Below are 21335 nucleotides of genomic sequence, written 5' to 3' on the forward strand. Positions count from 1 at the left end.
TCTCTGTTATTCCTCTGTCAATTTGATACAGTAGGGGCTTCCGCACTTCCCATATTTGTGTCTTCTGTCACTTTTATCAGCAGTTAAAACTGTTTAATCCGTTGTTAACATGTCGTAACCTGTTTTTCCGAGCCGCCTTTAAACGCAACATGAGCGCTACCACGCTCGCGCTGGGTTTCCACCTGTGAAGGAGACCTGCTGCTGCTGTGCAGAGCTACGCAGGAGTGTTAGAATCACGGCAGCAAACCAGCAAAACGTAAAGAACTTTTCACAGTTTTTCCCTCCAAACTAACCGACTGTTGAGTAAAGCTGTTGGATGCAGGTAAAGTTAGCTAAAAGATGACTAGCTAGCTAATATCAATACAGGACCTTAAGCTTGTTAACAAGTAGCTTGTAGGCTACTGGTGTTGTTGTCTGTGTTCAGCTACGACTCATTTTGCCCCCAAAAAAGTTGATTCCCCCCCTTGTTCGTCTGGAGCCGGGGCTGAGTATAACAGGGAGTCTCTAAGAATCCACCCCCTTCGCTCACACACATCGTTCAACCAGACAGCTATTTGTAAGCCATATGGGGCCCAGGAGAAAAAGTTTGGGAACCACTGGACTAAGGTATGAGAGAGTGGTTACAAGAGACAGTTTTCAAATTATTTTATTTATTGAGTAAAAGTGTGAATCAGTCATTTCTCTGTAGCACCTTTAACAACTGTCTCCTGTCCTCTGCTAAGTCTTTTATTTTGTCTAAACTTTGTTCCTCTCTTTGTGGAATTATTTGGACTTTCTCGACTTTGATTAGATCGCTCCAAAATCTTGTTTTTTGACCATTCACAGACAGACTTCTTGGTCATTGTCATACCTTAACCCTTGTGTTTACAAATGGGGTCCAACCGACCCCACATCTGTATCACTTGTATCGATTGCCTCAGTCCTCACACGCACAAGGGTTAAGGTCACAAACTGATTACTGGACATTCTCCTCAAGAGTGTTTTTCCATCCAACCAGCTCTTAGACCCATTAGACCTTCTGAAGTCCATCAAGATGAGGGAAGAAGATCATTTAAAGCTGCATTATGTAACTTTTACACAATATGTTTTATCCATATTTATTACAGCTACCACCATGTTGTGAAACTTTGGTATGAGAAAGATAATCTGTAAAAAAACACAAAAAAGAAAAAAATAAACTCCTGCACCTCCTCCAGCGCTGCCATTGGTGGGCTGAAAAAATGCACAACTCCCAGTCAGAAACAACCAGTCAGAGCCAGGAGGAGTGTCTTAGCGCTGTCAATCACATTTGTGTGTGTGCTAAATGTGCTAATGACAGAGAAACAACTTAAGAAAAACTGTTATCTGCCATTATTTGTGGCTATGCTAATTAACATAGCAGGCTATGTTGTGGTGAACCAGCTAGGGGAAGGAGTTAAGCACAAGACTGATCGACAGCACCAAGACCCTCCTCCTGGCTCTGATTATTTGTTTCTGACCGATGTATTTCTGCATTTAGTTCTGGGAGCAAATGAGTTTATTTCCTTCACAGATTATGTGCCGTATATTGTCATGGCAAAGATCATTTGAACAAATATGGAAAAAAAAACATATTTTTAAAAATAAAAGTTACATACTGCAGCTTTCAGTAAGTTGAGCGGTAGGGGCTCTAAGGATCTGACTTGTTTGTCCAGCCTGTCCCACAGATGATTCAATTTAGAGCTGGAGAATCTGAAGGCAAAGCCACAAACTCCTTGTTGTGCTCCATAAACTATTCATGAACTGCTTTGATTTGTGGCAGTGAATGTTGAGTCAGTTGCCATCATAAAAAGCATTTCCTTGAAACAGAGCACATGATTTGCAAAAGTGCTTAAGCAGGTGTGGTGACAAAATAACATCAACGTGGATAATCTAAAGTTTCCTTGCCCATCAGGGATCATTATAAAATGCTTGACCAGGTGTATATGACCTCAAAGACTTCCAACTACTTTTAACCAACTCTTTGGAGCTTTGGGGAAATCTGGTATTTTCAGAGCAGATTGGGATCAAACAACCCCAGAAGTGGCAAATACACAGCTGGATGTCACAGCGGCTACCGACGCCTAGCTCTCTCCTCAACCCACAGCCAACCATGTCGCCTACTGCCTACCACCCTCCCTTGTTTGTGGCATGATGGTGTGGGCTTTGTTGGAAAGTGCAGCTTGAAGTTCCTCAGAGTTGACAGCCTGCTGGGCTTTGTTAGCATGGCGATGATCTATTGGACAGAGACAGATGGGGAGATGGAGCAAGAGACGGAGCAGATAAACGCAGAGAAGCAGAAGAGAAAGGGCGGAGAGTGATTGCTCAGGGGAAGCTGAATTGGACTATCTGTCCAAACAGAGTCTATGGAGTAGAAAAACAGGGCGGATTTTGACTCAATCGCTCAAATGTTTCAGTCGCCTGCACACAAAAGACTTGACTTCTGCCGATTCCCCTGAGCCATTCCGCTCAATTGCTGGACAATTGGCTTTGAGCGAACTCCCGCCCCGCGCTCCCCCTCCCTCATCTCGTAACCCTTCCTACCCTTTCTGTCCCTCTTGTCAGTCTGTATCTCTTCAGCGTACACTGCTCATAGAGTTTCCTGCACAAACCCTGCCTCTCCTCCACAGCGTTTCTACACGGTCTGCACGTCAAGTGCAGTACAGATTAGACTCCGAGACACATGACATCAGTTCAAACAAGGAGACAAGAATAAGATTAGACGCATGATTCAATGCGAAGAGGTCAGTGAGAAAGAGTCCCCTCCCCCCTCAGAGGGACTCACAGATACCCTTCATCCCCACCTTGACCAGAGCTAATCGCAAACATATGATCAGTGCTCCTCCTGTGGCGGAACGACGTTTTCCCCGCTCGCCACTTTCACCCAGATTCAGCCTAGTCACTATCAAGCCCCAATCAAAACAGTAATGTGAAGAAAGCCAGGGCCCGCCACTGCAGTGGGGTGGCTCCAATTGAAAGTGACAGCTTGACACATAATATGGCACCCGTAATGTGATTAGGCCAGCGTAGCACTCTCTTCTTAAACTCCCACATCCCAAAGAGCGAGCCTCCCCGTCCAACTCCGCCAAACACACTCAGGCTCTTCGCTCTGAGAGAGGATGGGAAGGGGGATAGGGGTGTGCAGAGAGGACCGTGTTGTCTCCCACTTTAGTTTTCAGTTGCGATGGCTCACGCTTTGAGACGAATTGAGATGATGCCGCTGTTGAATCATAACCCCCTGGAGGGAAATTGCAAACACATGTAATGGGGGAGGCGTGAGGGAGGGGTGAAAGGAGAGGCTTTCTGGGTTTAAAAACGCATCTGTGCCAAGAACAGAGGAGCTGAGTGGGTGAAAGTACACAGCAGTATGGATTGGATCAGCCATTATCAGAAGCAAAGCTGGCCGGGGGTTCGTCTTGTCAATCTGTGTGATGAAGATGAGCGGTGACACAACAATGATATCACCCGCAGCTATCCTTGACAGAGCGGGGAGGTGAAACGCTAAGGAATATCAGAGGAAATAACGGCGGATCCAGATGGAGCATTAATGATTGCAGTCGACGTAGCTTCAGAAGGGAATGGCTTTTCGGTCTTTGACCATGTTGTGAGGCCCCTTCAGTGACAGAAAAGTGAAACAGCAGAAGGATCTAAGCTTAAGCTGAATGCAAATGGACTTTTGAGTCGAGTCCAGCAGGAAATTCAATAAAATACTGCAAGAGTCCAGAGTTGCGAGTGAAAAATCCCATCATTTTCAAAGCGGGATGGAGAAATGAAAAAGAGTTATTGTATTTGGCAATGAGAGGGAGGAACATGAGCTCAAGGCTGCGTTTCCAAATGAGCCATTGCAGATTGAGAGATTTTGGCGAGGAAGGGGGGAACTGGTACACAGGTCTCTGAGCCTTTACCAATCACGTTTTCCTTCCTCCAGAGGAATTCCCTCTCATGTTCCTGATGACAGAATGAAAGATGCCGAGACGGACTTGTGCAGGAACACAACTTGTGAAACGAACAGATGAGGGATCTAGCAGTTGACAGGGAATTGGACATCCAAGCGAGTCTACGTCTGTTTGCCAAGCGCCGTTAAAGTGGAAGGCTGCGGATTTCCAGAAACAAGGGTAATTTCTCAACAGTGTTTAAAAATGTGTCGACAAGCAGGAAAGCTGACGTAATCTGCCAAGTTTCTCGCCAATGTGTGCGCTTCCAAGTGAAAAAAATCTAGATATATATTTGAATGTGGAGCCGTGCCCCGAAATATGCCCCATGACAAGATCAAATGAGTGTTTTGAACCAGCCCCAGAATCCCTTGCTTTCTTCCATCAAGATGTATTTTTTCTGTTTTCTCCAGACTCACATCTCCGTGACCCTCCTCCCCAGCCTTTTAGCTTAAGAAAAGCCTGTCAGAGGAAATCAAGTCAGGCTGAAGATATAGTTGAACGGCTGTGACAGCCTGAAAGCAACTCAAATGGGTCTATAATGAGTCTAATAATGGTGTGGGTAAGCATAATTTAGCAGGGCTGAGGCCCCCGGTAGGGCCGACGGACCAGAGGAGAATGATGACTGCGGCGCTGGACGGCAGGTCCGTGACGGGCTTTCATTTCCTGATGATGAGACGGGGCTGGAGCAGAAGGTGGACAAGCTCCGAGGCTGCCAGTCTCTCCGCGGGACGAGCCCCGGGGGCTGAGCCGCGGCCAGACCTGCTCATCATGGAGCACCGAACTGGAAAATCGCACATGACTAGTTGCTTCCACGGGGGCCTCGGATGGCTCGGCGGCGACCCTGACTCCTTTGAAATAGAGAACCGAGTGACCTCACACCGCTTGCGGAGTACATGCTAACAGTATCTCTCCTTGCCAAAGCGCGCGATATGTGTGCAATGTTTGTGTGAGTGTGTGTTTGTGCGCATGTGTGTGTGTGAATGCATGCATCAACATGTAGGAACTGATGACAGGCTATAACCACAGGCTAATCATCCACACTCCCCAGGGATATGACTCCTTCCGGACAGGACAATCAAAAGTCTCTTGGCAAAAACCAACAGAGCGGCGTAAACAAGCACAATTGCACACAGGCGAAAGTGCAGCACAGATTCGTGTCCTTGTTTGTAACCATGCCACTGTCCCCGCTGTAAACAGGGACTGTGGTGAAAGGTGGCTTTGACCTCCGGTCTTTCCTGTGAGGCTTCCACGCAGTCTGACAGCAGTGGGCTGACCTCTCTTTTCTCCTTTGGCTGTTTTTCTTTAGCATATATGTCACCAGTCAGTGTTTGAAAGGTTAAAAATATCCGAATAAAACACTACAACAGTAGGTATGCCCAGATATTATAACCTTAAGTAAAAATACTACAGTTTCATGGTATTGTGGTTTTTGGATGAAGACTTAAATGAAAGAAAATGTACAACATGAAGTAATTTAGAACAGAAAACACAGATCATTCAAACAGTTGGCACAGAGAGACTGTCTCTGATAACATTCACATCCTCATTTCCTGCAGCGACTCTGAAACAGTTGCTGGACAGAGGGACACCCCCAATGTCCTCTCAGCTGAACCCCACTGGCCACTCCAGTGGCCCTTTATCCACCATATTATGCTACTGCAGTATAAAACTGCCCCAACACACATGTGGATGCTGAAAGCTTGCTATAATTGCATTAGGCCACATTAACATGAGGCCGCTGTCTGGATACTGCCGGTATTTGTGGACGTTGATTGGGGGGAAAGTTCCACATTACAAGACAGCAAAGACACCATGAATCTGCTGTAGAAGTCATGCCAGGCCACTGTGTGGCGCTGCAATTTTAGCATGCAGTCAAAATGCACATGCGCTTTTGACCATTGGCTTCCACCTCCTTTAGAAAACAGCAGAGGTGCAGAAAAGAAAGAAAACTGATTCCTATTCCTTGGAATTCTGAATCGATTCAAAGTGCTCAAAAAGTGATTTTAAGTTGTACATCTTTGCGGCTCCAATTTGTGGGTATACAGAGTATAGCAATCGCATTATGCATCTATTTGGCCACTGCATCGGGCCGTCTGGCTCACTGTGTGTAGTTTGAATAATTAAAAAAAAAAAATCTATCTAAGAAAAAGCAACACAGCTAAGCTAACCTAATACTGGTAATTTGAATTACAGAATTTTATGCATAAACCTATTTTTGTTTAAATATAGACTGATGGAATGTGATGCAGCATAGACCCTTTTAGAACTGTTTTCACCCTCAGTGGTCTTAAGGGAGGGGGTCATTTGGACCCCACAAGCTTTTAATCCTGCAGGTGGTCCAGTGGAGTCACACTGGCCCTGCGTGTGCTTTTACAAGATTTTTTTTTTTTAATGTGTGGTTTTGGGAACTGACAGTCTGACGAGAAACCCTCCCTACTTCCTCACGTTCTGGCATTTTCTGTGCTTTGTGCAAAGACCATAGAAAGGCTAAATCAATGTTCTATATGTTTACGTTTTTTTCTTCTTGTGAGTCATATAATATAAACTCTACCATTTGAACAGAAAAACTGGTTGCTGAAAAATACTTTCTGAATTGAAAATCGTTTCTGAATCGAGTAGCAATAGAATCAAATCGAAACATTTGCATCTCTAGTAAAGAGTATCTTGTCTTCCATGAACAAAGTGCTCACGTAAGGCATGTATCCCATAGAATATGGGATTGTTTTAGTTGGTATTTGCCCATGCATGTGTAGAATAAACCCTGCAGCCTTGTGTCCTGCCATGTACTCCCGTGGAGCACTTCACGCCTCCGCAGCTCGTGTTCCGAAAAGTTCCATCCTGAGACCCGGTTTCAAACAGCGCCGGTGACAGAGACTCCAAGCCCTGGCGAGGAGTAAATGTACGTCACAGTTTCAGTAGCTGCTCTTTACTATTGTTACGATCCGTGTTTCTGTGTGTTTATTTTTGAATTTTTCTGTGTAGTCCTGTTCCCTGTGAGTCTGTCTCTGCGTCTTCCCCGTTGATTGATTCCCAGGTGTGTCTCATTCCCTCAATTACCCCGTGTGTATTTAAACCCACCTGTTGTCTGTGTTCTTCGTCGGGTCCTTGTCTTTGTTTGTCTATGTAGGTTACACGCTGTCCTGCTCTCCGGTCGTACTGCTATGTCCTGGATTGTGTTTTGCTTGCATGTTAGTTCCGTTAATCTGTTGCTACCGGCATCTTAGCTGTGCGCTAGTCTGTCTGCCGTGCTGCCTGTACCTGGACTACTCTGAGCGTAATCTTAATTAAAACCATCTCATTCATCTACATCCTGGGTCCACCTGCGTCTTCCTCACCACCACCAACTACACCGTTCATGACAACTATATAATTGCACAATTTGACGGTTAGAAAATAAATTTGTTGAATGGAAACACACTAGGATGGCGTGTTTTTTTTTTTTTTTTTGGCAGCATTGAAATTGTTTATTTCGCAAAACTGCAATGAAAAATATTTTTTCGCGTCACACGAGTCACATGATCAACAACCCGATGTTGCCACTGGTGCAAACCACGAAGAAGACGACAGGAAGTAGTTCATGACACGGCATGTTTTTAATGACTAATTGCTTGAAAAAACTTATTCCCACGTGATTTTTATTGTGTTTCTTATTCAATGGAATAAGAAATTGCGTTCTGTCGACATTAGCAGAATATCAACAAAGTTGGCACTATTACTGAAAACTGTGTGAACGGGGCCTCAGCGTCCCCAGACAGTGCTGTAACATAGTGTGTCTGTATTGTGATAATTAAGCGTCCTGTGTGACAGGAGCCGGCTTCAGCAGAGAGCAGGCAGAACAGCGATGCGTCTGTTGCGGCGGTTGGACGCCTTTCACAGCTGGAGACCGCGAGTATGTTTAGGAACGCAGCAGCAAGCAGAGCGGGGGGTTGTGGGAGACATCCATCAGGACCACAGCAGAGCTCCGGTGAACCAGGCCGCCTGGCTTTGGCCATCGGCCACCTCATCAGAGCAACTTCTGCAAAGCCGAGGCGACGTGCGGCGCCCTGAGCCCCGGCGGTTTGGGTTACAGATCTGGTGAGAAGGGGGTGCAGGCAAGCAGGCAGTTTGACATTTCTGTTTTACAGAGTCAGAGCTGGGAGCGCAGTGTTTAAGAGTCACATCAAAACCTCTTCTTGTGCTTCCCTCATCTCCTGCCTCCTCTCCAGCATCTCTTTCTCGAATTTCCACGTGCACACCTCCGTCTCCACACTCGGTCTAACCCCTCCGTCTTAGGACAGGCACGTCCCAGTGCATTTGGCACCCCGGCTGTGTCTGATGGCTAAACTGAAGAGACAGGCTGCTGACAGGCCCCGTGCCAGAGCACAGCAATGCCAACAGGGAAGATTTGTGAAAATATGCCCTGTGTCGTTTCCTCTCAATTTCCCTGACAACTTCACTATGTCGAAATGCCTAGCACTCAGCCGGGTGGGCGTTTTGCTTTGCCGTGCGCGCGACGGATGGCGTCTCAGGGTGTAAACGTACATGAGCAACAGAGCGGTGGGAATTTGATATCTTCTGCGCTGTGCGCTGGGCGGAAAGTGAGACCGAGTCGTGAATTATGCCCATGTCACAAAAACAAAGTCTGGAGAAGTGGAAGCCGGATGACGAAATCCCGTCTTGTAACTCTACCTTAAAGTTCAGCTGTTTCCAACCTACACTTTTTCTTTCTTTTTTTCTTGTTTCTTCTTCCATCTTTCGGAGCACTCCCTCTTCAAACAGTCTCTCCAGATCTGCCCCAAGTTTAATCTTTGATCCCTCCTCTTGGAATGCAGGCTGAAAGATAACATTTCATGCGAAGCAAAGCGGAAGAAAACAGCCTGCAGAAAGCCGGCACAGCGAACATGCTCGCTGTCAGCCGCTTTCGCTTAATTTGATGCCTCTGTCTCTACTGCCGCCAGTTGAGTCTAATCTCATTGAGCGCTGGAAATGAGCGCCGGTGACAGGGATGTCAACAGCGGTTTGTTTCGAGCTCAGCAGGAGAACAGTACCTGCCTGTGTGTCTCTGTTACACAAGTGCCACCAGTCTTCGCCTCCCTCCCCCACCTCCAGTGCGCCAAAGTCAGCCGGTGTTACTGTCAATCCCACAGGCCAGTAGCGACATGCTAAATCACCCTACACCGCTAGCGCACACATTTGCATGTCCCACCGGCTGACAGCTTAAAAGGAATCCCACCACACCACTCTTTTCTGCTGCAGCGTATTAGGAACGCTGCAGGTAGAAAGAAGAGTAAATGTCCGCCACAAAAGTCAGGGATTTTGAGATTATGCTCAGAAATTTGCTAGAAATAGAAAAACGTGAACGTCTCTGAGTTTCAGAAGTTGACAATTTGCTAAAAAAAAAAAAAATGTCTAGAAAAAAGGAGGAAATTTCTGAGTCAAAAAATTAGAGAAAAAAGTTCAAAATTTTGAGCTCAATCCCTGAAATGGTTTAGGACAAACAAGGACATTTATGAATTTTGAAAGTCAATAATTTGCTAAAAAATTATGATTTATTTCAGAAATTTTCTAGAAAAAAAAAACAAGGACATTTCTGATTTTGAAAAGCCAAAAATTTGCTAAAAAGTCTAAAATTTTCAACCTTTGAAACTGTGAAATTTTCTAAGATTTTTGGTGGGGAAATTTACTCCTTTTTTTTCTCTCCCTCACTATTGTATATTTCAGACTCCACCAACCCAAAGCCCGACTCGGTTTTGGATGGAATCTGCAGAGAATGATCTTCAGAAGTCGACAGGTGGGAATATCACCTGGTAAAGGCCTTGGTAGTTTGCTCTGGAGGGAGCCACATCAGCTTGTGTAACCTTCTCCCTCTGCGTGCTGCTGGATGATCCCTGAAGCTTTGCCTCCAACCGATCTCCGCCCTGCGCTCCATAATTCCCCCCGCAGCTGTCAGTCACCTGGTGGGGCCCCGTGAAGGGCCGGGTGTGTTGTTAGGGGTCAAAAGTTCAGAATAAAATGAAATGTGGGGGAGAATAGAGCTTAGACTTCAGGAAGAGGGTGTATCCTTTCAGGTACACCTTAGGACTGCATGTGCGTGTGTGCGTGTGTGTGTGTGTGTGCATCAGGGTAGATCCGGTGCGGCAGCTAGACGGTGAATCCGATTGGCTGTGATCAAAGGCTGCTGTCAGTGACAAAGGACCGTTTGTTTAGACTAAGCATGACATGTATCCCAGAGCCGTAAATTCAGGCAGGAATTAGACGAGGTTTGCTGGATTTCATGCTCTTGTGCCTGTCTTTTCTCCTCGGGGTACGGCACACACACACACATTCAGAGCCACACAGACCACACACACATGCACATAACACGGGGGGGTAAAGGTATGAAAATGGCTCTGAATGTGATGATGAGAGATGCAGATGTGTCACACATTGGAATGAGACGAGAACCTTTTACCAAGAGACATGGTGAGAGTTTAGACCAGTGGTCGAACTACGGTCCTCAAGGGTCCTGTAACTTTTAGACGTCTCTCTGCTTCAGCACACTTGACTCCAATATTAGCTCATTAGCTCTGTAGAGCTCGACTGGATGCTAGTGGTAGAGTTCAGCCATTTGGTTCAGGTGTGTAGGACAAGGGACACATCTAAAAGTTTCAGGACATTGGCCCTTTTGGAACTTGAGAGCACTAGCTTAGACTACACAGGTCTGCATGGCAGAAAAACAAATACAATCAAAATGATGTCATTTTTCTGCTCTTTGTTTGCATTTAGCTCCATCCGTCCTTCCATCACCTCTGACCTTCTTCCATGTTCAGAGGAATGTTCGCAATTTGTTTCTCCTCAAATGTAGCGTTCTGCCTGAGTACCAAACAGCTCAGTTTTGTTCTCATCGGACCTGAACACCTTCTTTGACACATTTGTTGCGTCGTCTACATGGTTTGCGCTTCTTGAAGCCGAACTTCTCGTGACATTTTTCCATTTTGGCATTTTTCATAAGGGACAGATTTTTTTGTAGATATGCGTGAGATTCTCCAGAATCCTCTTGACCCGTCTGCTGTGTTCCTTGGGCTTCATGGTGCTGCTGGTTCACTAATCTGACTGTTGAGGACATCGTATCAGGGATTTTGCAACAGCTGCAATGAAACAACTGGAGTCAAATGTTTACCTTCGGCCTTCGTCTCTGCCAAGACGCCACAGATGTGTTTCACACTTCCACCCAAGCCCAACCCTTTGCAACTAAACAGCTGTCATCTTTGTTTATGTTGACGTCTCACAACTGTGAAATGATTTCATCGGCTAGTAGACGAGGAGAGTGGGGGAGCGCAAAATGTTTGTCAGGGAAAAGAGGACTTTTGACTTACAGTTACAGATTTGAAAATCTGACTTTTATCAACACGTGTTGGGCCGTTTTGTTTGCCTAAAGCTGAGGTCGGGTCTGTTACCCTCACACAGTGACAGATTTTACTGATAACTCATCCTTCCGACTGATGCAGGCTGTTCCCAACAAAGAATTGTGGGTAAAATTGTGCAAAAGAAAAAAAAAAACATTACGCAATGTGTCCCCAGCTTTGATGTCAAAGAACACAGTGTGACATCATGAACGCAACATCCAACCCTCCAGCAAAAATTGCTCGCTGATGATGGCTACCATTGGTTTTAGCTGACAAGTTGTCAGCCTGACACGCTAACTCTTAACGTGAAATACATATGTAAAAGAAAAAGGAATGCTGTGCTTTGCTACTATTGACAACACTACATCAACCAGACAACAAGGTCCAAGGGTTTCACATTTCACAGGTCTGGAGAAAAGTTTTAATAAAAAACTAATCTGCTGAGGTAAAGGGAAGCAGGTCAATGCTAGCTTGACTTTGACAACCTTAGCATGTAGACGTGTTGCAGAATTGGGCGTGTTTCGGTTCACGCCAAATTCTGGTGTGGACTGAAACACACCAGCTCTGACAGATCGTTAGCAGAGCAGGTGTTTAAATTAGCTGATCAATCGCTGCTGTGTGTTCAGACGATTGCTTACTAATAATCACAAAATAAACATCGAGCCTGAAAACATAGTACTGTGATGGACTGAATATTCTGTTCCACGTGTGGGAAACGTTTTTTGGTGTTGAATCCTGATATACTAACGGAACTGTAGTCGGTCAGTTGCTATGGCGACGGGTCTGCGTAGCAAATCCGACATTGAGAGCAAAAAAAACAAAGAATACGAATGGTCTTGAGTTGTTTTTCTGCGTTTTTTTCCCTTTACTGTGGCGCACAGCACTAAATTAATAATACCTACGTCTCCAGGTTTCTATTAGTTAACATTATTGTTGGTAGGTAAAACAATCGTCTTTTTGCCCCCCAGCATTGAGCGCAATAAACAATAACTTGCAACGTGTCTCCACTCTTTGCTTGTTCTTTGCTTGTCAGACTTTGTGATTGTTCTCAATTTTAAAAAAAAAATCAACATTTGGACAATTCTGAGTAGAGTAGAAGTGCATTATGGGTATTCTGCAGCGGCTCTGCCTCCATATTCGAGACATTTGTTTGTTTAACGCTCCGAGCCCAAGGCATCACCGTGTTTATTCTGCACTGGCATGTATGGCAAAAGTGTGTCAATAGTAATTATTCCATTTTAGTGAAACATGACTGCTGAATTAACAAGAAAATATTAAAAAAAACTAGTTGTTGATGAGCTCTGGATGTTGATCTGACGCCTGAAGGTTTTTTTTTTTGGTTTTTTTTACAGAGCCCCGGTCCCTTGGCGGAAACCCACGGAGATGAATTGTGCCTGGGCGGGAATTAATTCAGGCCTATTTCTGTACTGGGGGAACTGATGGATTTCGGTTTCAGCGCAGATGATTTACAGCTGAAGGCTTTTAGTTCCAGGAGTTATCTTTCCAGAATACTGCAAGGTATGGACAGTCTGTGGAAAGAAAGAAAGAAAAAAAAAACTGCTGCAATGAATTTAAAGGATGGAAAAAAAAAAAACAAGCGAGGTTTGACAAATTAGCTTGAACACTTTTACTGTCAAGTTGTTAATTTATGGCTAAGCAAACTTCCATGTGTTTAGTTTGGACGCCTAACACAGAGGCCCACAGCTCTCGGAGGTGACTGTTATATGAAACATGGAGGCAGCAGGACTATTTATTTATTTCTGTCCTTGCCTGGTGCTTTCATGGCCCTATTTTTATTTTATTTTTTTGCCCTCGCGAGTGCTTTAGAAGAAACCGATTCCTGTTCACATCAATAAAAATAATATTTTTTGGAGTGAGGGCTAATGGTCAAAATACTAATCTACAACTTTTTTTTTTCTCCCCTCAACCTGGTGCCATAACTCAACAAGCAGCTTTTTTATTTGCCTCTTTCTGAGCCATCAAGGACAAATTGTCCTATAGCTGCTATTTTCCACCCTCTCTCTCTCTCATGGTGGTCTGAATTCGTTTTTATGGGGCTTAGATGACAATACCTATATTTTCTTTTGCCTATTAACATCCCCAAATGTGACAGGTTTAGAGGAAAGCTTCTGAAATGACTCCTCGGTACCAACGAGGGGATATAACTCTGCGCTAATTTAATTTTTTTTCCAGTAAGTTTACAGCTGCTGGATGCGTAATTGAGTGTTTTACAGGTCGTCACTTCTCAACGTGGGAAATTATGGCTCTCTGTCTGATATTCTAATACGCAGCTACACATTTATTCCCACTTTAAACGGGTAAGATCACACACCGGCTGTCATGTCTGCTGGACATAGTGAGGAGTTTGCCACAAAGCGATTTAAAGGAACTTTGCCGGGTTTAGACAAGTTTGGAATCTTTTTCAAGGAACAAAAGTGGACCCGACGTAACCATGTAGTACTTGATTTGAAGTTTACTAAGTTTATGAAGTGCTATTAACAAGTCGTATTCCTTTGCAGTTTCTATTTTTAAACTCCACATCGACATTTTCACTGAAGGTGGTTGAAGAAGCTGCATGAGTGGAAAATGAATAAGAATAAAAACAACCTGAAGTGAAGAAAACCCCAGTTTGTTCATTGTTTTATTTGGCATGCTGGGTTTTGTGCTTGCACTGGATTTTTAAAATAGTTTTCAAATCATACAAGGTACAAGTAGGAGTTTCCATGTCAGTCTGCTGTACGGAAATGTGACGATAATAAATAACGTCTTTCAGCAGGAGGCCTCGCCGTTTGCTTTGGCTCGACCAGCGGTCATAATTTGTCAGATTTAATGCAGATCTGCCAGCCAAACGAGGCTCAGAGTCGTAATAAATGGAAATAGGTATTCTTGAGGAATTTTATTACTTAAAATGCAAGTCAAATTTCACCTATGTCATATGTAACATTATATCCTCAACCTGAGTGCCAGGAGAAATAAACAGTAATGGTTAAATGTGTGATCACCAAATGGTTTGTTCACGGTGTGGAACGTAAGTAGAAGCTGTAAAATGTTGCTACGGTTTCTCGGTTTCTGTTTCTGTTTTCCTCTCACTTTCTGCAGCAGTAGAAGCAGACTTCTAGGGGATTGTCTTGCATTCTCTCTCCTCCTTTTCTCTTCTCTCCTTTCATTTTAAACCTTTCTCCCTCCCTTTTTTGCTTTTAACCTTGACACTTAAAAAAAGGACAAAAAAAAACAGAAGAAGAAGAAGCTGTGAAACAGCGAAGCGTGGGTATGAAATGGGTTGTATTTTGGCACATTGACTCAGATGCTTTAAACACATCGCCGTTTTAAATGAGAGCGGTGAGAAAGCTCCCACTCAGAATGATGACTTGTAGCTCAATTTCTCCTGACTTCAAACCCTAAAAAATGTCTGAGGAGAAATTAAATGCACACTTAAACTGCCTCCTTCAACCAATCAAGCAGTCCTGGTACGAGACAAAGAACAAACTATTTTCTTTAAAGGAAAAGCAAAACGAATCCAGTCGCACAACTGCTTTTAAAAAGTCCTTTAAGACGGTGGTTTGCAGAGTCATCTACTGATCGACAGATATGATGAATAAGGTTTTATTATTATTATTATTATTATTATTAATAATGGCTTGACCACAACCAGCACAACGTTTGCCCCCTTTGACGTCTTTTCACGTTACAAAATGCTTTCATTCCTCAGATGAGAAAGACGCAGAAAGCTCCTCATCCTTCGCCCTTCCCTGCAGCCGCTCAGGGATCGCTCCCCTCTGAGCGGTCTGACTGAAAACATGCGCTCTTTAATCACCGCGGTGACAGCTCCTGCCCCGCGCTTGAGCCTCTGCCCCGGTGCAACAATAAAGCCAGGGTCACGCTCGGTGTCGGCAACAGGCACGGCATTTTAGAGAGCGAGTGATGGGGGAAGGAAACAGGAAGGAACCTGCAAGAAAGAGAGAGAGAGATAGGGAAGAAGTGAAAGCAGAAACTGAAAGAGAGAAAAACTTCAAGAAGTATCTCAAGCGTGTCTGGAGCAGAAAGAAACATCTGCAGGGTTTGTCCTCATGTCTCACCTTTCTGCTTCCTTCTTCCAAACACAACATTTGGTACTTAATAATTTCATTTTCTTTTTAGTATTTGCATAGATATAACATTGGTAAAATGTTATTGAATATTGAAGTTAAATGTATTTTATGTCCCAATATCTTTGTATCGAAGCTTTTTCCATTCATTTTTGGCTCCTATAACTCTGCCTGGATCAGTCAGACTTATTTCATCAGAGTAAGTCTCTGATGAAGGAAAAAAAATAACCCGAACCTCCAGCCATGAGAGATTATTCACTGGAGTCATTATTGTGTTTATAGGATAAATAATTACACTTTTAATGCAAAGTTACACTAAAATTTGCATTAAAAGTCCAGTACAAATGTCAACTTTGCATTAAAAATTGAATTTACCAAATGACACTTCATGGCAACAGTCATCAACATTCATAAAAACTCCTTCATGTTCATGTTGTTATGTCACGTTTATGACAGTGTCATGTCAGGCTTATGACCACCATCAAATAAAGTGTTGCCAACCATTTTTTTTATTGAAAACCAGGAGTTTTTTTTTTAATTGCTGTGATTCCATTAAGCAAATTTATTTTCATGATTTCAATTTGTGCAATTTTTATGGTTAATGGAGAAGAAGCTGCTGTGGTGTGTTCAGGTACTGTAGGGTTTCTGAAGTGTCTGTGTGCGTGCGTGCGTGCGTGCGTGTGCCAGGCTTTACAGGTGCAGGTTGAATCCTGTTGGATAGTTTGAGAGGGGAGGGAAGGCATCAGGAGTGTGTGTAGAGATATGGAGTAGCACAGGATCCCATGACCCCGTGACCTGGGGAAACCTTGTGCTTCTGTTTGTCTAGCTGATTGACAAATGAAGGGTCAGCAGGCAGGGGGGCTGCGCCTCTGTGTGTGTGTGTGAGAGAGAGAGAGGCCCTCCCTCAAACAAAATTACACACAGGTATGTCCTTCAGTGCTAATGTACCAACGCTCTTATTTATGCCAGTTTTCCACGACGTTTTGAAGAACAGGTGCTAGCCAGCATCTCACATCCTACAAAGCGTCTCCAGGACCTGCATGTGTGCTTTTCTCTTGTGTATGTGTGTGTGTGTGTGTGTGTGTGTGTGTGTGTGTGTTTGCCTCTGAATTCCTGTGGAGTTCACGGTGAGGCCAGGCCCCAAGGCGCAGCGCCGGGAGAGCCCATTAATTACAGAGCAGTGACACGGGGACGGCCAGGGCCTGTAATTGATGCCTCCTGTGCAGCAGGAGAGGCGCTCGGTCACGCAGCAAAAAGTACAGGGTCACCCTGCATACGGGCTGGGCGGGCGGTGACTGGAGGAGTGGGGCGAAGGGACGGTGGAGGAGGTAAAGCTCTTTTACTCGCCCTTGCTTGGCGCCACCAGCTTTTGTTGCGCTTGCTAGCATGATGGATTGCTGCTTCATGCAACGACTGTATCCGTAATTACTTTATTTTAATGACAGCAGGTTTAATTACAAAAGTGGTTCCATGATTGTAGCATGAAGCTGGGAAGTAGTGCTACAACGACATAAAAGTCACAAGACGAGACAAGATATTAGCAATAATTTTGATAAAATTGGAAATAAGGAAATATTTTTCTAGTGCTCTCAATAGATTAACGTCATCAGATTACTCACACGCTAGTGCTGTGATTAGTCAGGATTAATCACTATGCCTAACTTCGTAAACTTGAAGTTATTTTTCAAAAAATGCTTAAGGAAATGCTTCATTGTCTCAAACCAAACATGTCTGAACATTCCCAGTTTTTATGTCCAGAAAGGTTAAAAGGAAGTCATTTTGTTTTTATCTAGAAATGTCCTCAACCAGCCGAGTGGCTGGCGTAACTCCTGCATATGAAATTTCAGGTTCACACAAGTAGACATGCATGCAAGGGCCGGCGACGCAACACGAAAAAGTTAAATATTTTCAACATCTGGCTAGACGCCTGTTAGGAAAACATGTCTGTAGCATATTTAGCTTTGTCCAAAATCAGCAAAGTTTTAGCTTGTTTTAAACATCACGAGGGACTTCGGTTGAAATCTGAAAATAACATCGGCTGGAAAGAAACTTGTAGCAAAATATTAACTGAGTAACTGAACTAAGACAGTGAAAACTGTCACATATTTACTCAGAATATGACTATTGCTAAATGGATTTATGTTCCTTTAGACGTGATGAATGAGACGAATTAGAGATTCATCAGAGGACTGAGAGAGTTATGCACTGTAGATGTAAATATTCTACGTTTAAAACCTTAACTGTTCATAATCTTTTAACAGAACCCTTTAACCTCTCTAAAAAAAGCCCCAAAAATTTGTCTTTGAGCAAACTGAGCATTGAGATGCATGGAGGGCTTCCTGTCAGCTGAGGATGAGCGATGGCCTGCCAGCCAGATGGACTGCTGCTTGTCAGGCTGCTTTCACTTCCTGTCGTCGTCCTTTGATACGTCTGATGACTAATGACCGGCCTGTGAAGAGCCACGCTAGCTGTGTGTGTGTGTGTGTGTGTGTGTGTGTGTGTGTGTGTGTGTGTGTGTGTGTGTGGACAGAGAGCTTTTACATGCTGTGAGGGGGTTCTTCGCAGGGACACAGCCCACCCAAACCCACCCAACACACAGACACACACACACACACACACACATTCTGCTCTCGTGTTGCTACAGAGGAAGAGGAGAAGAGAGGAGGGAAGGTGTCTGAGGAGACAGGGGTGATTGAGAGAAGACAGAGGGCGAGGTCACGCCAAGGTCACCAGGAGACATGCTCAGTAACCGACACACTTAATGCATAGATTTTTAAATAAAAGTTACATGCTGAATCTACTGAATTTATTTTTTAACAAACTCATTTGTGGGCCTGATTGACATCAACATCCTCAGCAAGCATAATGTAGATGGTTATCATCTGTTGGCAGAAATGTAATATAATAATCTGAATTATGCTGTCAATAGTAGCCTAAGCATCTGAAAATAATCTTTTTTATTATTATTATTTTTACCTCAGAATCTGTCATTTAATGAAGGTGGTATCCTCCCTCATTCTGCTATGTCTCTATGTGGCCATCATGGGCTACTATTTTGTAGCCCATGATGGAAAAACTCACAAAATATGATAAATTGGCCAATACAGCATCCTAAAGTCTATGTAAGTGTACATTTCTACTATTACTGATTAACTATTTTATAACTAACAAACTAGACACGAGTGACACGCTAAACTAAACCCCCACTAACCCTCCTAACACACACACCAAAGAACCAGTTAAGGTTGTAGCCCAAGTCTGTAACTTCGAATTACAGCTCCTAATCGCCTCCCATAGACAGACAGTGTAGGCATATCATACATTTTCTGACTCCTTAGAGTCTGTTGAGTATTTTAGTTGTTAACTCTTGTGTCCCCGATGTCCCTGGATACCACTGGGATAAAAGAAATGTATCTACTTTGGTCAAAAGGTGTGGAAAGATTTGTATTATTTTTGGTTTAACGACCTCTAGTAATCTCTGTGTTGTTCAGATAGACTCAAAACTTGATTTAAATGAAAGCCAAGAGTGTCCCCTTTAACATGATACCAAACATTATATTATAGACATTTGACAAATGCTGATACCATGAGCCTAAACCACACATACACCAGCCTCAAAAAACAGAATTTTTCCAAAGGGGTTGTTAACTTCATGAGCTAACTATGACTCAGCTACCATTTAGGAAGGGCTATCATACCAAAATATTAACTAGAGACATGTATCTTTTTTTTTGTACAGTAAACATGCAAAAAATGATCATTTGAGAGAGAGAGAGAGAGAGAGAGAGAAAAAAAAAATATATATATGTATATATTAGGTAGAGTTGAGAAACTGTAGGAAAATCTGAAACTAAAGTATCGATCTTAGTAAGCTAGTATCGGTTTGATACAGGTACTGACTCTGTATCAATATTATTGATATCTTTGATTGATCCACACACTCTTACTTTTTTTCCTGTTTGTTCACTAAAGGTGTATCAGTAAATATTAAGAAATCAAAAAGAATGATTAAATGCAATTAGTGTGGATAACAAATGTTTTTCAAGAGCAGCATTTGTGTTTGTGTGACGATGACTGCTGTGTCATACAGTCACGGCAACAAGGTTTCCTAAAAGAAAGAAGAAGTAATAAATAGTTCATAAAATCCCTTTCATAGTCATCGCTATAGCACCACAAGATGTTGAGATAAGTCTTTAGGTCCATGAAACCCAGCCCTACTAGTTACTACCCAACCATGGTGATCTATATGAAGACCCAAATATTGAGATTCAAGCAAGAAATTCAGACAGATGGGCAAAAATGAGAAGTAGGTGTGTGAAGGACAGAGAGGAAGGAGCGTTTATGTTCTCAGCCCGCCTCGGCCAGAGCCTGGCGGGTCAGCGAGGGGTCAGCGCAGGCAGGGTGGGGAGGTTAGAAGGTGCAACCAAAGAGCTGCGGTGTGTTGGTTTAAACAGGTCACCTCTCAGCTAGTCGCCAGGGGACGCGACCCGCAGCCGGCCCTGCGATTAGTTAGCGGTTAGCCGACAGGCTCGCTCTCCCTCCGGTTAACTGGTGTGGCGTGTTTCGTGTCGATTCTTTGCCCTGGAACGCCATGAGTGACAGTGCTGCTTTCGCAGGAAGTCTTTTGTCTTGCCAATTACTGCAGCCGGGGCCTTTTGTTGCCTCGCTGCCAGCCCTCGGGAGAGATCACACGGGCCGTCAGTCAGGGCCGGCTTCCCACAGAGGACAGGGCTGATTGACAAGCATGCGGATTGACAGGTCGCTGCGCTGGCGGTGTGTGTAGTGTAAATGGCTGCTGCTGCCGTTTCAGCATGGGGCTAATGAACAAAGATATTTGGTGTTGTCACCTTTTTCCATGCGACGTGACTGATGAGGAGCTGCTCGGGTGGGATCAAAGTCAGTCGAGATCACGCAGAGGAATCTTGATTTGTGACTCAGGCGTTTAAAGAGACACCGGGGTCGGAGCGACTCATGCGTGACGCGCACAAAGTGGCTGTCGCCGGAGCTGAAGAGTTCGCTTTCCGCCACCGTTAAGGCAGCTTGTCTGTAAGTTTAGGTTTGTTTCCATGCCCTTCTCAGCCGACGCTTATGGTAGAAATGCTCAAACATGGGGAAACGTGAAGGTTTTAAAACTGTGAAATGACACAAAGTGCACCCCACGTTCCTCCTCCAGCAGCAGAAACTTCAGGCGGTTGACTTTATCAGTCTGTTTAGCTGCTCTTCTTTCTGATTTTGCTTCACACTGCAGTAACACAAAATTTTCCCAAGTATTTTGGTTCAGTTTCTAGTGCAAATATCTCAGTACACATAAAATAAGGCAGAACTGACTTACAAGTACTTGTTCGGCAAGATACAAGAGCTTGTTTTAAGTCACTAATGCCTAATATTGATGAAAAGGTTCTAGTTCAACAGACAAACTCACTTAACAAGGCAATGTCTGGTTATAAGTGAAATAACCTGCCAGTTGAATAAATACTTTACCATCGATATTAAGGTATTATCTTAAAACAAACTCATATTTCTCAGTACACTTCTTTCAAGTGTACTGAGATATTTGCACTAGAAACTAAATGGGTAAGATTTTGTGTTCTTGCAGTTGTGCGTTTATTTAAGGCTTCAGAAAGCATTTTAATCACAGTAAGGTCTAAACTTTGACTGGGCCACTGCAACACCTTGATTCTTGTCCTTTTCCAGCCTTCTTTGGAAATGTCATGGTGCGTTTCTGGTCATTGTCCTGCTGCATGACCCATTGTTATCTAGGTACATTTGAAATTAAAATGCTTTGGCATTCAGAGAAGATAATGGTGAACTCCATGGGTGTGAGGTGTCGAGGTCCTGACCTACAAAACAAACTAAGATCATAACCCTTCTGCACAGCCGACAGCTGGTATGTGGTGATTTGGGTTACATGCTGTGTTGGGCTTTAGTGCTGCACATGATATGGCTTTACATCT

General features: G+C 43.9%; 1 long non-coding RNA gene across 1 annotated transcript in view; it reads right to left on the reverse strand.

Annotated features, from left to right (window-relative positions):
* Nucleotides 1-6679: 6679 nt before the first annotated feature.
* LOC106960382 (uncharacterized) overlaps nucleotides 6680-21335 on the reverse strand; it is a 35764-nt gene continuing 21108 nt past the window's right edge. The window contains exon 3 of the long non-coding RNA XR_001427548.1: nucleotides 6680-6815. This is a non-coding gene — a long non-coding RNA (uncharacterized LOC106960382). The remainder of the gene's footprint in view (nucleotides 6816-21335) is intronic.

The sequence above is a fragment of the Poecilia latipinna genome, unplaced genomic scaffold (assembly GCF_001443285.1).
Source record: "Poecilia latipinna isolate Pla-1442-1.1 unplaced genomic scaffold, P_latipinna-1.0 Scaffold1181, whole genome shotgun sequence".
In the NCBI taxonomy this organism is placed as follows: Eukaryota; Metazoa; Chordata; class Actinopteri; order Cyprinodontiformes; family Poeciliidae; genus Poecilia; species Poecilia latipinna.